The sequence below is a fragment of the Martes martes genome (genome assembly GCF_963455335.1).
Source record: "Martes martes genome assembly, chromosome: 2".
NCBI lineage: Eukaryota > Metazoa > Chordata > Mammalia > Carnivora > Mustelidae > Martes > Martes martes.
This window is the reverse complement of record NC_137889.1, coordinates 137,031,746-137,046,851: the sequence shown is the minus strand read 5'-3', so window position 1 is coordinate 137,046,851 and position 15,106 is coordinate 137,031,746. Positions and strand designations below refer to the sequence as shown.

At 39.9% G+C, this 15,106-nt stretch overlaps 1 pseudogene across 1 annotated transcript; it reads left to right on the top strand.

The window, feature by feature from the left end:
• Positions 1–8,309: 8,309 nt before the first annotated feature.
• LOC308338978 (lanosterol 14-alpha demethylase-like) lies at positions 8,310–9,851 on the top strand (annotated as a pseudogene). The gene has a single exon. The product of its transcript is annotated as a lanosterol 14-alpha demethylase-like (transcript).
• The last annotated feature ends 5,255 nt before the right edge of the window (positions 9,852–15,106 follow it).

Here is a 15,106-nt window from a genome sequence, read left to right as displayed (position 1 = left end):
ATAACAATTATATCTGACCTTATGAGTTATTATCAAAAGTCAGAGAAAGCCATGAGGAATGTGCAGAATTAATAGAAATATCCATAAGAGTTCGAGAATCCTGAGATTGCACGTAAGAACAAAGGATTGTATCAAATTGAAAGATCTTTAAAGTTAAACAGAAAGGTATTTGCATTCCTTAGGATCCCAAAGAGTGCTAAAATGGAAAATCCAGTCAAGTGCGAGGCCAAAAAGGACATGAGAACAAAAAAGAGTTGTGCAGCATATAAATCATGAATCAAAAGAACAAAGCTATGTATCTGCTTTGACTTACAGAGTCATTGAGATAGCAGCTATAAATGAAGGTCGGTATATCCCATTTTAGTGACTGACAGTCAGCTTCATGGCTGCAATGCACATAAACTCAATTAATTAGGATGGTAACTGACTTCCTTAATGAGTACTTATAATTTCTTTAAGATTTATTTATTTATTTATTTATTTGAGAGTGAGAGAGCACAAGAAGGGGGTAATGGCAGACAAAGAGGGAGACGCAGGTTCCCCGCTGAGCAGGGAACCCATTACAGGGCTTGATCCCAGGACCCTAGGATTGTGACCTGAGCCAAAGGCAGATGCTTAACCAACTGAGCCACCCAGGTGGCCCTATAATTTATTTTAAATTGTTGAATATAGCCAGTGTAATATAAATTTATGTTAGGTCCAGTCTATATCTAGGAGAGGCCTATATCAGGAATTTACATTTCAAATGAAGTTATCCATCATTTAATTGGAAAGTTCACATTCTTGGGGTGGCTAATAACTGTACTTCAACTTTGTTTAGCTCTTAGCAATAGCTGCGCTTTGATAATCCGCATAATGCATGTAAGAAATAAGCCTCTCACTGGCAAAAATTGGTGATATGCAGGAAAAGTATAGAGCTGTTTAGAATATTCTTTAGATTGTTCAGAATTTTATAAAGACATTTCCCCCAACATTTGGTTGAATGAAAATCCAGAGTCCTGGATTTTTAAAGATTTTAAAATCTTTTTTAAAGATTTTAAAGATTTTATTTATCTATTTGACAGATAGAAACACTATATATTAAGGTATAGCACCCTAGACTGGATCCCAAAATCATCTGTCCAGTTGCTGGTTCTGAAGATTCATGGTTGTTAGAATCTAAGATGATAAGCCAAATCCTGATACAAGAATATTGCTGAATTTGCCTTAGGTAAACCTTGTTGTGAAAGGCTGTTGAACACCAAAAAGAACAGGACTATGACTTCAAGAGACTTACAGAACAGGTAACATTACTGTGATGTGATTTTTCACTAGAAGACATTGGTGTGGTGGGTAGAATCTAGCCTGACACTTGTTGCATTATATCCTGATGACAGAAAGTGACAATAAACATTTACAAAAAATAACAAATTGGCTTCAGTCCGTTCATAAAACCCAGATATATTAAATGGGTTTATAGTAAATGACCTCAGTAACTTTCTTCCTAAATAAACACTTACTTTTCAATTCCAATAAGTTATAAAACTAAGATTAAGAAGATTAGAGAACCAAGACTGGAGTATTGCTGTTTTTCTTTTTAAGAAGGAATCTGCAGGGGCACCTGGGTGGCTCAGTGGGTTAAAGCCTCTGCCTTCAGCTCAGGTCATGATCTCAGGGTCCTGGGATCAAGCCCATATCAGGCTCTCTGCTCAGCGGGGAGCCTGCTTCCTCCTCCTCTCTCTCTCTGCGTGCCTCTCTGCCTACTTGTGATCTCTGTCAAATAAAGAAACAAAATATTAAAAAAAAAAAAAAAGAAGGAATCTGCGGGGGCGCCTGGGTGGCTCAGTGGGTTAAAGCCTCTGCCTTCAGCTCAGGTCACGATCTCAGGGTCCTAGGATTGAGCCTCACATCGGGCTCTCTGGTCAGCAGGGAGCCTGCTTCTTCCTCCCTCTCTGCCTGCCTCTCCGCCTACTTGTGATCTGTCTGTCAAATAAACAAATAAAAAATATATAGAGAGAGATATAGATATAGATAAAGAAGGAATCTGCAGGGCAGTTAAGTCACCAACTCTTGATTTCAGCTCTGTCTTGATTTCAGGGTTGTGGGATGGAGGCCTGTTTTGGGTTCTGTGCGCAGCATGAGTCTGCTTGAGATGCTCTCTCCCCTTCCCTCTGCTCCTCTCCTTCTTCTCTCTCTCTCTTTCTCTCTGTAGGACAAATAAATAATTCTTAAAAAAAAATAAAGTTTCTGCATATGTGATATACTGTGGTTGTAATGATTACAAAAATTTGACCTGTTTGAGTTGACAATTTAAAGTCCAGAACTAATTTATATTTTGGGATTTGGAGTTTGCATTTTACTACATTATGGTATTGGAATATTTGAAACTAGAATTTCATCATATGTATAAGTTTGTTTTGTTAGATTTATACAACTTTTTTAGTACTTGGGACTGTTTGTCTTTTAAAGCCATATAATGAAAAGTAGTACAAAATGAAATTAAATAGATTAAATCTATTTCTTTTTTTTTTTTAAGATTTTATTTATTTATTTGACAGAGAGAAACACAGAGAGAGAGGGAACACAAGCAGGGGGAGTGGGAGAGGGAGAAGCAGGCTTCCTGCTCAGCAGGGAGCCCAAAGCGGGCCTCGATCCCAGGACTCTGGGATCATGATCTGAGCTGAAGGCAAATGCTTAACGACTGAGCCACTCAGGAGCCCCATAGATTAAATTCATAAAGGCTGTTTAAAATATTTGAAGATATTTTATTAACTATTAAGCTTAAAAACAGAAACAAACATTTTTCAAAAACTCCTTAAAAGAGATTGTTAACATTTATTATATTTATAAATAGAATGAAGAGATTTAAGAGCTGAACTTTAAGGGACAAAAGGCATTATAATTTAACACAACATATTAAATTAATTATATTTTTAAGCCATAAATCAACACAATTTCTGTGCAAAGTGACAACAAACAAATCTCAAGGACACCAAAAACTCAGGTTAGCAGATAATTCTATTTGAAAATCAAAGTAATATTTAGGAAAATTGATCTTTTGTCCAGACACAAAGGACTTCAATTAATGTTAGCTTTACGTGCTGATGGAAGCCACCTTTCATAAAACGCAGGCCTTATAAATAAAATACCTATTTAATTATTCCAGAAGGTAGGACCTCACAATTATAAGTATTAGGTATCCTTATAAGCAAACCTATTGCAATTATTTAAAGAAAGATAGTGATTACATTGTGGAGATCATAAATAGGCATCTACAAGACAAATGAAAAAACTGCTGTCCTGATGCTGTGCAAATAATCTTGTACCAATGTCCCTAACAGGATAATAACACTTCCAGTGACAGTATCATTCAAAATTCCAAAAGGCTTAATCTTAAATGGATGAATTCAGGGAAACTATATTCAAGGACTGGGAATGGCTCTACTGAAAACAGAAACTGACACTGAAGGACACATATAAGATTTTGCATAGAGTTATTTCGTGAAATGTGAGAATGGAAAAATTAATATCTCTCCATTGTATATTATTCTATGAATGTGTGAATGTCAATATGGGCAATCAAATTAACAAGTAAGCATATATTTAGCTAGTTTATCTATACCCCTCAAAGTGTGTATTTTTCAGTGGCCAAAACAAATTTTAAATACTTTTTCTTTTGATCTTCTCACTGGGAAACAATGGTCAGGAAGGGGGAAAGGAGAAGGGATGGTCAGGGAGGCAAGAGGAAAACTGGAAGAGTGGGATATGGTGGAAACCAAAGGATAAACATTTGAGGAAAATGACCAGTAGCCATCAGTGTAAAATACTGAAGATAGGCTAAGAATACAAACAAGGAGCTGACAGCATTGGGGGCAGCGTTGGTGATCACTGGTATACTCGTTCAAAGTAGTCTCTGAGAAATGGGCACAATGGAAGGGTAAAAGCCAGAGTGGCAGTAAGAAGAAGGGACGAGGCGGGTGACATCACATACTATAATATTCTCTTAGGTACTTTGGAGTATCTGCTCCCACTGTTAAAAGCTGCATGTGTGGTTGCTACTCCACCAGTCATTTCTGCCTTAGGCTTTAAGGTTTCCCCAGAACCCCCCAGTACTGGACCAAAGAGCCCTCATTCCCCTTCTCATGGGTAGCGGGTCTTTCTCACTGTCTGCCGCAGTCGTGTTGGTTTTCTTTATTTTCCCTTAGCGTTAAGAACAAAACTTTTCAGTTATCCTTAAAAATGATGTCTCTGTGATGGAGTTTGCTAACATAGCAGTAGGCTCTGATGTCTATTTCTAGACTTAGCCTATGGTTGAAATATAAATGAAGGTCACAGGCAGTGTTGCACTCTGGCATTAAAAGACATCAGCAAGCTGGGGAGTCAGACATTCTCTGAAGGCCAGCCAAAATAAGTGCCTTTTTTAAAATGAAAATTGAGTAAATGACAAATGCCAGGGAGGAAAGCAAAATCTCTGATTTTATCAGTGAATGCCTTATTATTCAAGAGGTAGTCCAAAGTGTGATGCAAATGCATTTACTTGAACTACACATGATTATATCCTTACTTATTAATGGCTATCTTAGCAGCTAATACATTCCCTCTAATGGTGAGTCTTCAGCTGAAATAGGTTTCCTGCCAAGGCAGAAAGCCGATGGACAAGTTTTTTGATCTAAAATCAAAACGGTCATGCTTCTAATTTATTTCCAAAATATGAAGGCAACATCAGAGGCCTCCTATTAAAAGTTAATCCTTGCGTTGGAGAAGATCATTTAGAACGAGGCCTGGGCTATCCTTGTTATTCTATGTAGACTCATGGGACACATTTTAATAAAAGATATTTCTTCCCTATATTTTTCTCTGTTACGACCATTTGGTTCCTATTTCGGCTTTTCTTCACCCGCCCTGCCTGTCCACACACCCTACTTTCATGGAAGAGAGACACTGAGTGGGCATTTCAGGCCAGTAGTGCTTAGGAAAGAATTTCTCACAGCGTTAAGTCTAGGTCACTAGGGTTCTGCACAGAATTAAGGCAAAATCCCCACCTGATTAATAAGATATAACTTTGCTTTTTTCTCTGCATATTTATTTCATTCAAGGAAGGGTAGCTATTATAGGGCTAGAATCTGGTGTGGCTTGGTCATTTCACTGAGTAATATCATTTGGCAACAAGTTAGGTTTTCTTGTCCCGGTAAGAGAATATACATATTTTTTAACCCATGAATCACTTTTTAAGTTTCTTATATATCAACCACACAACTTGATCATATTATAAGCTATGTGGGTTCATCTTTCAAAGCACTTTAATTACTGCCACGCAGAAGTGCCTCAAGAATATTTGTTGAAGGAAATGAAATGTTTTTGTATTTAGAAGCCTCTAAGTAAAGAAGCTAAATCCAACACCTACTAAGATCACTTCCAAACCACTATAGGGAGAACGAGCATTTTAATGAGCAATATTTTTGGAATGCCAACCTAGTAGAGTAGGCACTTAGGAGGACGTTCAAAGGTTAAACAAAAAGACTCATACCTTACCCCCAAGAGCTTTTCATTTCTAAAACACATTGACAAGCACACATAAAACAAAACGGGAATTTCAAAGAAGACAGACATTTTGTCAAGTTGAAAGACAAAGAAGATCAAACGTTTTCTTTAGACTCAAGTTCAAAGCTGGGTTCAGAGGCCTGGGCGGCCTACTAGACTGAAATTCTAGAGGAAAAAAAAATATTTTCTTTAAACTTTTCTTTTATCCAACAAAAAGAGTTTCCAGGACAATAAAGCTTCAATAACACTATTTTTTAGTGATTGTCTAGAGGCATTAAATACATTTCTTTTTAAAAATGGAGATTCCATCAGCCAAGTTAGATAATTCGATGAGCTCATCCAGTACCTCGGGCTTAGACAGCGGTTGCACCACACCCTTAAAGGTCAGAACCCTACAGACTATGTGAGCCCTGCTTGCCTTGTGTTTCTAAAACGCTTTTCTTCTCTCAGAGCTGGAGAAAAACTGGGTATCAAAGATTAGAATCAAGTAAACAAAGAACCCTTTATACTAACTTTGTATAATACACAATATACCAACTCATAAAGTTATTACACGGGTAACATGTAAATCTCACTTTTTAAAACAGCATTATGTGTGTGTGTACCCAGAATATTTATAATTTTGATTCCACTATAGGGTAGTCATTTCTGGCATCAATTATGTAAAACTATTTTTCTCTGTATGGTTGCATGAGTCTGTGGCTATTTTTACTGTCTTTTATATCTGTGCTTAGCTCATAGGTTTTGCACAAAAAGAGGTCTGCCCTCCAACTGGTAGATCCCATGGACTCGTGGGAGGCCACAGTTATATTCTCAGGACTGTGCAAGTCTCAAATATGAAAAGCAGTCCCGGAGCATTTCTTCTCTCTCTACACACTGTCTATATTCACTCAAGTGTGATTCTCACACATACCAGCCCAGGGAAATTCTTAAGTAATGAAATCTTTCTTCACCAACGTTTAGATTGAGTTCGTTTTGAGATTTCATTAATGACTTAGTCCTTCGTCTACAAAAAGCTCTTGGCAGTACTGAATAAAGAACTCTAGAAACTAAATATAACAGCCATGGTGACTGCCAGTATCAACAATTTAACAGTTTTTGTTTTTGTTTTTTCGTTGTGCCCTTGTACAGCATTCCAAAGTAGAGTGTCCCATGAGTCAGTTTTAAGTTTCATGAATGTAAACACTTGCAGAAAATGTGCTAATGTTGTGGAGGACTTCCTGCTTTCTACCCTCTACTTTTTTTTTCTTTTTTTTTTTTTTAAAGATTTTATTTATTTGAGAGAGAGAGAGAGCACAAGCAGGCGAAACAGTAGGCAGAGGCAGAGGGAGAAGCAGGCTCTCCGCTGAGCAGGGAGCCCAATGCAGGACTCAATCCCAGGATCCCCAGATCATGACCTGAGCCAAAGGCAGACGCTTAACCAGCTGAGCCATCCAGGCAACCCTCTAATTTTTTTTTTTTTGAGGTGTTGTATTGTTATAAATGTCCACACCTAACTCATAGGTTAGCTAATTACTACTTCAGAGTCAACTCTGAGAGCATTTAATTTTGTTTGGCAATAACAACTCTTCTATGTGAACACATTTGATCCTGTGATCACATGAAACAGGCGAAATTGAGGCTTCAGAGAGAACTCAGTCGGTGAGTTTTCTGCTGCTGCTGTAACAAATCACAAATTTAGTGGCTTAAAGCAATGCAAATTTATTATCTTGCAGTTCTGTAGGTTAGGAGTCTGACGCAGGTCTCCCTGCGCAGAGATTGAGGCATTGGTGGGGTAACCTTCCTCTCCAGAGGCTCTAGGGGAGAATCCGTCCCCTTGCCGTGTCTTGCTTCTGGAAGCTGCCTGCATTCCCTGGCTCAGGGTCCCCTCCCTGCTACTCAAAGCCGGCAAGGGAGACTGGAGTCCTTTTCCCACCACAGCACTGTGACCTCTTCCTCTGCCTCCCGCTTCCAATGTTAAGAGCATTTCTGATCGCACTAGGCCCATCCAGATAATCTAAAATACTCTCTCTATTTTAAAATCAGCTGGTTAGCAAGCTTAATTCCCTTTGCTACTTCAATTCATCCTTGCAATGTAGCATAACATATTCAAATTCCCGGGACTAAGACATTGACGTTTCTGGGAAGCCATTATTCTGCCTACCATGCTAAGATTTTTAACGCTGCCAAAAATCTAAAGATCCAGCCATGAGTCAGGTACATATGATTAAGTTAACAAACTTTATTGTATATGATCATATTCATTTCCTGTTAAGATACAGACAAACCTATACGCAGTTCTAAAAGAAGGAGGCGGGGGGAGGGGGAGGCAGAAGAAGAAGAAGAAGAGCACAGTATTTAAATAGTCTGGATAAACTCAGCCAGGGATCTATGAAGACTCCTGAATAGGGTAAAGAACTAGAGGGACTTAGGGTTCTTTCTAACATTGAAACCCACTGAGGATCTACGGAGTGCTGGTCATCTATTTATCCCTTCCTCTCAGACACCGCAGAGCCATAGAGCTTAACTTCTTTAAGGTATAGAAATAAGAAAAAAAATGCTCCCCAAAAGATCCATCAAAACTACAGGAATCTCACCAAATTAGCCTTGGGATTTTTCTTCTCTGAATATGAAAGTGTAACTTTTAAGAGTCTTTTTTTTTTTTTAATCAAAGATCAGGAGACCCAGGGGTCCAGGCTGCCTCTAGACCCCCATCTGCTATTTTCTCTGGCTGCATCAATTGGGAGGATGGGGGCACCTCAGGCTCCAGCGTCCTCACATAAACCGTTATTACCTGCTGCAGGGTCATGATGGTGGTGCTGGGTTTCCTGCAGGCGGCCGGTGCTAGGGCAGTCTGTGGGGCGGGTGACCAGCGGCAATCTCCTATCTCCCACCCCCACTGCTGATCGCCAGCACCTTGACACTTGGCCTAGTCGACCTGCTCTGCCTCGCCTTCGGCCACCTGGTTCCCCTGCCAGCCATGAAGAAGTGTCCACCATACATTTTCTCTCCAGTTCCATTCCGTGGATATGCCATAGGATTTGGGAAAAGTCCAACTGAATCTCTAGGAAATGCATGAGAAGTATGGACCTGTAGTTTTACCCTGGAGGGCAAGACATTTACTTACCTTCTGGGCGCTGCTGCTGCTGCACTATTTCTTACTGGTAAATATGAAGACCTGAATGCCGAAGATGTCTACAGTCATCTAACAACACCGGTGTTTGGGAAGGGAGTTGCATAGGATGGGCCTAATCCAGTTTTTTTTTTCTTTCTTTCTTTCTTTTTAGTTATTTATATTTTTTTGGAGCAGAAGAAAATGTTAAAAAGTGGCCTTAACATGGCCCACATTAAACAACACGTTTACATAACTGAAAAGGAAACAAAAGAATACTTTCCAAGTTGGGGATAAAGTGGAGAAAAAAATTCATTTGAAGCTCTGAGCTCATCATTTTAACAGCCAGCCATTGTTAAATGGAAAGGAAACCAGAAGTCAACTCAGTGAGAGTGTGGCACAACTATATGTAGATTGGGATGCAGGTTTTAGCCACGTGGCTTGGCTGGTGCCAGGTTGGCTCCCTTTGTCTTATTTCAGATACAGGGACAAAGGTCATTGAAAGATCAAGAATATTTTCTGTAAAGCAATCTGGAAATGCAGATAGTCAGTAGAAGAAATTGATGACACTCTCGAAATTTTACTAGATTCTACTTACAAAGATGGATGTCCTTTGACAAACGATAAGGTAGCAGGCTTGCTTACTGGACTGTTCCTGGCAGGGCAACATACAGACTCAACAACAGATGCCTGGATGTGCTTCTTTTTGGTCAGAGACAAACACTTCAAGAAAAAAAAAAACACATTTAGAACAGAAAACAGCCTGTAAAGATCTGCCTCCTTTAATTTATGATGAGCTGAAGGATCTAAATTTCCTTGGACTCTGTATAAAGGAAACATGAAGACTTTGACCTCCTATAATGACCATGATGAGAATGGCCAAAATTCCTCAAACCGTGGCAGGGTATACCATTCCCCCAGGACATCGGGCGTGTGTTACTCCGTCTGTTAACCAAAGACTGAAACACTCCTGGGTAGAACATCTGGACTTTAATCTTGATTGCTCCTTACAGGACAATCCAGCATCAGGAAAGAAGTTTGCCTACGTGCCTCTGGAAGCTGGGCATCATGGTTGTATTGGGGAGAATTTTGCTCATGTTCAAATCAAGACAATTGTGTTCACTATGCTTTGTTGTATGGATTTGATCTTATTGTTGGATATTTTCCCACTGTGAATTATACAACCATGATCCACACCCCTGAAAACCCTGTTACCCGATACAAACGAAGGTCAAAATGAAAAAGGCTGCAAGGAACTAATATGTGACACATCACTGTAAACCACAAAAGCATTTGAAGTTGATGAAATTTATGAAACAACTTCTAGTGTAGTCTTTTTTTTTTTTAAGTATAATTTTAAGATAGCTAGCTTAACTTCACTTCATTTTCTTGACTGAATGGCCCCAACAAATCTAATGGCATTTCAGATATTCCCTAACAGTTTTATGGTAGATATTTACTTCATATGTTTTATTTAAGGAAATCAGGCTCGTAGTAAGAAATTATTTAGGGGAATCTTGGTAATTGACAGATTCTAAACACAGTTTCCAGGTGTTAGCCTTAACAACATACATAGCTCTTGGCAAGTAAGTTCAAGGTATTCAGATCTTGGACCGGATCTACAAGTATAAATGCCCACTGAGATACTTGGAAACCTTAGGTAAACATTACATTAATGTGTGTGTGAGTGAGTATGGGTGGATAGGAAATAAACTCACATTTAAAGCCTTGAATAAAAGAGAATCCCATCAATTGTTTTGGTATGATGATACTCAGCAAAGACAGAGCTGTGTTGTAGAAAAATGTTCTTTGACGTTTTAACCCGAAGCATTGTCACCAGGAAATTGAGAGACCTAACAATGATTAGTAATTGCATTTCCTAAAAAACAATATAATTACTAATACTGAAGACTGTACATGCAACTTGATCTAAATTGCTAAATATTATATGTTTATCTACCTTTTAAATTTGTATCTGGTTCCATGTGGTCACATGTATATGAAAGCCCAAAATAAAGTCCTGAAGGGATAATTTTTGTCTCTTTGGCTCTGGGTGGTTTCTTGCTTCCACTCCAGAATCTAATTAGGGATGTTTCTGTTATTAGTTTTGTTTATTAAAACTTAATTTAGGTTAACAATCTTTTTTTCTTTTTAATTCAAAATCAGAGATCGGAACTCTGGCTCTAAGACAAGGGTAGTATGAAGCAGGGTCCTTAGGAGTAGGATCACTGGTCACATTGTGTGAAGGCCTGTGTTCAAGAAGCAACTCAAATTATAACTGGGGACCTGACTACATACCTGTCACTTAACCACACAGTCTGTTTTTACCAGAGGAGGTCAAAATATTTTCCCTTAAGGGAAAGATGCTGGCAGACTTTTGTTAAAGTATTTGTGAAGGCAAAAACTATGCTGCCAGAGTTTTTCACTGTAAAATGATCTCTGAGAAAACAAACAAACAAACAAAAAAATGATCCCTGAGGAAAAAAATACCTATCACTCGTTGCCATTTCTCCTTACAAATAAAAACATGAACTTACGTCAAACTTGCAATGAATGTAATTTCTATGACTGATATCAGCTAAATATAAACTTAGTAGTAAGAATTATTCTTATTTTGCAGATGGAAGACCACTGACAAGATTTTTTTAAAGGCAAGATTACTAATATAACTAAGTCAACAGAGTTAGGAATAGATACGATACTACAACTAGATTTTAGTCATCCCTTCTTTCCTTGGCAGATTAAAAATACTGAATACAAAAAAAAAAAAACAAAACTGAATACCCAACTTTTTTATCAACATGGACAGGACTGGAAGAGATTATGCTAAGTGAAATAAGTCAAGCAGGGAGAGTCAATTATCATATGGTTTCACTTACTTGTGGAGCATAACAAATAACATGGAGGACATGGGGAGATGGTGAGGAGAAGGGAGTTGAGGGAAATTGGAAGGGGAGGTGAACCATGAGAGACTATGGACTCTGAAAAACAACCTGAGGGTTTTGGAGGGGAGGGGGTTGGGGGGTTGAGTGAGCCTGGTGGTGGGTTTTATGGAGGGCACGTATTGCAGGAGCACTGGGTGTGGTGTGTAAGCAATGAATTCTGGAACACTGAAACGAAAAAAAAAAAATCCTTCTAACCTTAAAAAAATAATATTAAGAATACTGATATTAAGAATCCTTCCAAACATGGATGGAAAATAATATGTCAGAGAAGAGACAGCTCTACAGAATTTGTTACTTCACATCAGCCTGACTGGAGTAAACCAGATTTACTCTCCAATAAAAGCTTGGGGGGGGGGTGTGGGGAGCAGGGAGGACAAAATACATGGAATCATAGTTTTTAAGACATAGGACACTAAGTAATGAAGGGGATGGTGATCCCTAAGAGATAAGAAACAAGATGAGCCTTACAATTGCCCCAACTTACTGCCTTGAGTGAATTTACAAGTCACCACGGAGATGAGACCCAGAAGGAGCCCGTAGATGTCTGGAGTGGAGGAGAAAGAATTGAGTCTGGAGAGGCTTGTGGCTATGCTTCTCAATGCACTATAGGAAAATTAGCATATTGCAGTAAGCATATTATCTTACCTTCCCACAAAGATTCTTCAGAAACACTGTTTTAACTCTGATTCCTTATTTAAAAATGCTTCAAGTAGACATTAAATTATGTCTAATTTACCATTGTACTGATTCCACAAAATATGATTAAGGATTTATGTATTAACTTTCATCCTCTGAATTGTTCCCATTAGGAAAAGAAGTAACCAGGATCGTCCTAGTTAAAGCACAGGTGTGGATGCTCTATGGTCTATTCGTGTTCTGAAATGAAGTAATACATTCTGCATGAGCAGAAGCTTGTAGGTGGCTCAGAAAGGTCACCCTTGCACGCATCATTACAATATCCCAGCAAAGAGTTTGCCAAACCATGACCAAAATTAAGAGGAGAAAAATACATTTGCCCCACATTAAGTGTCAACTCCTAGGTTCTGTACAGAGATATTAGCTTCATAGCTATTTGTCACAATTGGGCCAGACTGAGCCCAAATAGCCAAACCAGTTGCTCTAGCATCAGATGCATGCTTTGCTTGGTGGAGGGGGGGAGGGGGGCTGGATCCCGCCTAGGCAGCTGTACAGTGGTGCTGACCCTAGGGATTGCCTGACTACTACTACCTCTGCTCATCTGTGGCTTAAGCCAGACCATCATCCCCCAGAGATCTAGTCATCATGCCCTTCATAGGCATGATGGTTCACCATGGGTGGTTCACCATGTCCATTTATGATCATGAGTGGGCAAAGGAACACCTAGAAAACCCATGCGAATCATCTGGATTCCACACATATTCATGTCACCATCATGTAAGAACAGCCCTACTCCCTCCTGATGAAGAGTCACTTATCTCTGCGTAAGCTGATCTCTTCTCAAACCTCCTGGTCTCTGGACATAAAAAGCCAAAAAGGGTACTCTATCCAACCCATCACACATGGATTGTCTATAGAAGTGTCTTTGATTCAGTGAGAATCTGCGACTTGAAGGATGATATAAAATCCTTGCAGAGTATTGCCTCCGAGCTGCCGTCTCAGTGTCTTCAGCACACCATGACCACATATCCTCAGGGAAGAAGTTTCTGGGGGGCAGGGTATGTGATACCCTTGGATCCCATGGTTACAAGGCCTATTCCTGCCCCTCCTTTTCTTTAAAGATGATACCCCGACCTGACATAATGTTAGATGGTGTCTCATCTCACTGAACACTCCATCAGCCCTCAGTACTGATAATGTTGGATGAGGCCATGTAGGTCTTTCTAGAATGGCTGGTCTGACCTGCCTCATAAAGCAAGGATGTATTCATCTATTGCTGACAGTGACATTTTGCTGTGGTGGTAACTACACCCACTTTGCTAAATTGAAGCCCAGGAGGTGTCTAAGTCTGTAAATACAGATGACATGACCTTCCTTTAGAACCCCAGGGAGGCGGCATTTTGGTTCTCCTACTGCAGCTTGCCACACATGCCACAAGACACCTTTGCCCCACGGTGATTTCCAATACAGTAGCATCTACCCTGTGACCCAGAAAGCAGGGCTATTGCCACTGTGATCTAGACTTGCTACAGAGCTCTTCCCTGCAGTGGACCCAACTCAAAATGGGCAGCCTTTCGCATCATCTGGTAAATGGATCAGAACACTATTCTTAGGTGTGAAATATCTGCTGCCTCCAAAACCCAGGCATTGTGCCGACTCAGGTTCACAAACTGAGCCATGGATGACAGTTTTTTATTGGATAACCATCCTTCAGCCTCCGTGTTATCCATCCTTGATGTTGTCTAATGGTACAAACTGAGTAGTGCTCTTACTGACTACCCAGTAATTTTGCCCCTAAGGATGGTCTCTTTTATTAACCTTCTCCCTAACTCTTGGCAGGTCAGATCCCCCTCTCCTAATAGCTAGCCATTCTCACCTTCATAGTCATAATGATAACTGTGATCCCCTGCCACTCAGACACTGTTAGTTGAGGTTCTTATTACCCATAAACCATCAGCAAGCTAAACTTTGTAATAGTTTGTTTCTATTGTCACCAGAAGCCTACATTTACTACTCAAATACTTAGCAGCCCTTGTGCCCTTCTCATCAGTTACATGTCTTTATGGCTTCATACTCCTATGAAACATAATCATCTGGTAGACTGTCCAACCAAAGATAATCTATCCATTCCAGCATATCCTCTTCCTTCAACTTTTAACCCTTTCTTCCATACTGTCACAATAATATGGTCGCACTTCAACCCTGCTCAGAATTAACCATTGCTTTTTCCATGCTTCTAGAAGCCATCCTGGTAGCGAGTTCATACCATCTTCCAGGATCCCAACCTATTAAATCCTATTAAGATAGCTCTTATCCACCAACCTAAGGACCCAATGTGGGTGCTATTAAATTCTCCCCTAGTTTATGATCTGACTCTTGATCTTCACCCTGATTCCTGTCTCATGTACTCCTCCAGCTCCTTCCAGTCCTTGCTGGCCAATTCTTGCAGCTCCTTTGGGGTAGACTCTCTTCCTCTCCGAAGGCCCAGCACCTCTCCAGCTTAGTTTTCCTTAACCTGAATTATAGTTTTTTAATTCTAATTCAAGACCTAGTAGCCTGGAGGTAGGACAAGTCCTAAAGGAGGCACCTGTTGCCTGGAGAGATTCTCTACTGTCACCTAGCTTGGAGGCAGGGCAGGAGTATCTGCCCTTACCAGAGAGCAATGGGCTACGACTGCAGGCTCAGAAAGTTCAGGAGTTTGCAGAGTAAGCAGTATCCATTCAGATGCCTCTACCTCACTTGTCAGGATCCTGGGTTTTCCCAAAAAGTACCCTGACTCCTGCGTAACAGACCTGCCTTGATTGGCAACTGTCTTTGATGTCTATCCATCCAGACTACTAAGTCCTGTGCCTGGGCCTCAGCTTTCTCAGCCATCCTGCTGCAAGTCATGAAAACTAGTTCCCGTGCATCCAGA